This window comes from Echinops telfairi, unplaced genomic scaffold (assembly GCF_000313985.2).
Source record: "Echinops telfairi isolate 266 unplaced genomic scaffold, ASM31398v2 ScPeMD7_23;HRSCAF=83, whole genome shotgun sequence".
In the NCBI taxonomy this organism is placed as follows: Eukaryota; Metazoa; Chordata; class Mammalia; order Afrosoricida; family Tenrecidae; genus Echinops; species Echinops telfairi.
Window position 1 is genome coordinate 11,887,943 of NW_022103920.1, and position 3,029 is coordinate 11,890,971.

The 3,029-nt window shown below is 51.0% G+C and overlaps 1 protein-coding gene across 1 annotated transcript in view; it reads right to left on the reverse strand.

The window, feature by feature from the left end:
- Positions 1 to 3,029, reverse strand: part of EXOC4 (exocyst complex component 4) — a 767,286-nt gene that overhangs the window by 210,425 nt on the left and 553,832 nt on the right. The gene's annotated exons all lie outside the window — the stretch shown is intronic.

Sequence of the window (3,029 nt, forward strand, 5' to 3'; positions counted from 1 at the left end):
TCTAGGAAAGGCCACGAGACACACATGCTCCTATTTCTTCTTCATCCAGAGATAAGATGGTAAGTTGAAGACATTTGTAAAAATTCAAGTTGCTTCTCAGTGGCTCACTGGCCAGCCCTCATCTCCAACCACTGTGAGGATAGACCCTCCTACAGGATTCTCTCAATACAGGCCTGGTCAGGGAAGGTCACAAGTCTGAGGGAGTGGCTTTCCTGACCTCTGACACTATTGAAAGGCCTTTTGGGGGACAAGGCCTTTTAGAAACGTAACCATCTTTTGACAAAGCAACGGTTTTGACAAAGTTCACCAGACTGGGCTGCCTGTTCGTATTTCCTGAGTCTGATCTGAACAACTGGGGACCACCCCCGTGTTCAATCAAACACTTACTTAGTGGGTGAGTGGGAATTCACTTCTGAGAGGGCTGGAAACCAAACTCACAATCACTGCCAGAGAATCGGTTCTGACTCAGGGAAGTCCTGGTTTATGTGTTGGGCTGCTAACCGTAAGGTCAGCAGTTTGAAACCACCAGCTGCTCTGTGGGAGAAAGATGAGGCTCTCTATTCCTATAAGAAAGCTGTACTCTTGGAAACCCACAGGGGCAATTCTACTCTGTTCTACAAGGTCACTATGAGAAGGCTGAAGAGAGTGTATAATGATCAGCCCTGGTTATACTGTAGGGCAAAGAGCAGAAAAATGCAAATAGAAGGTTCTGGGTAATGAAGTATGCAGGTATTCACTGTACACAGTCTTTTTTCTCTCTGTTTAAAATATCTGCAGAATAAACTCCCAAGGGGGGGAGAGGACATATTTCCAGGTTCTCATGCTGGCTGTATGATGCCCCCTGAAACAAATAGCTTGCCAGGGACCAACAGTCAATACTAGCTTCCTGTTTAGTAGAAAGCATGCTCATTTCTGAAGGTGTTCCCTTGGCTCCTTTCCCTTTAAGGCTGATGGGATTTTTTTCTCTGAATGGGGTCATCGAACCAGTACTAGTAAGTGTGGACCACTGTATGGACCAATAACAGTTAAGTGCTATGGGATCATAGCTCAACCTGTGGTGCATATTGTAGGCCCACTTAATCCGAAATCCCACCATCTTCCTCACCTTGGTCTCAAGAGGGGGGTCGAGTATCCTTGTCATTCCATGATGAGAAAACCAGAGATCAGGGATGTCTTATGTCACCGAGCTGCCGGGAGATCTGCTGCGGCTCCTTCATGGGCTTTCCTCTCCTGTCCCCACCACCACGGTGAAGTCCTTGCTACTTACGTGTATGCGTGGTGACGCCGAGTCCCCACCACATCGCGACGAGGAGGAAAGCATCCATCTAACCCTCTGGGGACAGCAGCACCTCCGATGGTTCCTGGCTCTCAGGGGAGCTGCTACCCCAGTTGTAGAATGGGCCAGTACCTGGCCGGTAATTGGGTAACACAGGACTCTGACAAAATAGGCCTCACCCACCAGTCCCACAAGATTGGATCAAAATCCATTATTACCTCAAAAGTGTGTTACCCTTGATCTCAGCAGGCCTTCCTTTACTGAAAACACATGGTACCAGCAAGATAACACACAGCAGGAAATAATTCAGTTCTCACAGGGCGAGTGAGAGCACGAGCCGTGCTCGGCCAGATGACCTCAAGACCCAGGTGGATATGCTCCTTCAAGTCTGCTAAGGAGGGTTTCATTAGCTCAATGGTCTAAGAAGTCAAGAGGTGGACGTTGCATGCCACCAGGATAATCAAGATACTCAAAGGCCACTTCCAAGATGTCTTCTGTTCCCCCTGAAGTAGCCACCAGTGTTGACTAACAGTCCGTCGAGCGGTGGCAGGTGGTTTGGGGGGAGACTGTTCATGCCCCACGCCAGAGGTCCAGGTTTGATTCCCTGTTAATGCCCCTCCGGTGCGGCCACGGCCTGTGCGCTCCTGGGATGTGAGCAGCTTGTCACGGAGCTTCCAGGCTGAGAGAGACCAGCGAGAAAGCCCTGGGTCACGTGAGTCAGGGGCTGGCACGAGGGCACCCACAACTCGCCGCTCAGGCCAAGCTGGCTGCTGGTGAATGAAGGAGGAGCCAACATCAACGGGAAGAAGAAGGCCCAGAGGTGGGAAGTGAGCTTTCTTTGGACCTTGAGGAGCACTCTGGGATCTGAAAGGGCTGTGGGGCATCTTGGAGCCGAGACTGGTCCCAGCCCCATGGGGACGCTTGTTTCACCCCTCTGAGATTCTAGGGGGAAGCTCTCTTCACCATCATGGTTTTCACCGTGAGTCCCAGCAGACCTTCAATTGGGCTAATCTATTTATGGGAACGCAAGCGATCTCCACCCTGGACAGAGAGTGGGACGGCAACAACCGGCCAGGGAGCAAGCCCCACTCAAATGCCACATCGTGCCCAGCAACATCATTGGCATGATGAGAACCATACGCTGCAGGTTCTCTGGGAGACCCAAGGGAAGTTAGTGGCAGGGCCTTGCTGAGCTCAGGAGGTAACCAGCATGGGTGTGTGGCATCCTCTCCACTTCGTCTTGCACTGGGGGAGCAGCTGTGTCCCCCAGGGCACAGTAAGGCTCGACTGGAGTCATGGCGCCTACCCAACATGCTCATTTTGAGTCTGGGGACATGGAGAATTTAGGCCATCCTGGACACACTGCCTCAAAAGCAGCACTAGAACAGGGCCTGGTGCCAAAGGAATCCATCAAATGAAATACCTCTGCTTAGCTTGTCTCCAGGTATTAGCTTTAGTAGGAGGAATCCCAAACCCACTGCTGAGGAGTTGGATTCTACAGTGTGCCTATGGGCCACAATGGAACGGTCCCTCAGGATTTCCAAGGCTATAAAGCTTCATAAAAGCAGACTGCCCCACCTTTCTCCCACGACACACCTGGTAGGTTTGAGCCTTTCGGTGACCACCCAAGCGCTTAACAATGGTGCCACTGAATAGTGACCTCTTATTTACTGTGCACTCAGAACCTCGGAACATGACTGATGTGGAAATAGAGTCTTTGTGGACTTAATTAATAGCTGAGGTGAGCGCACAC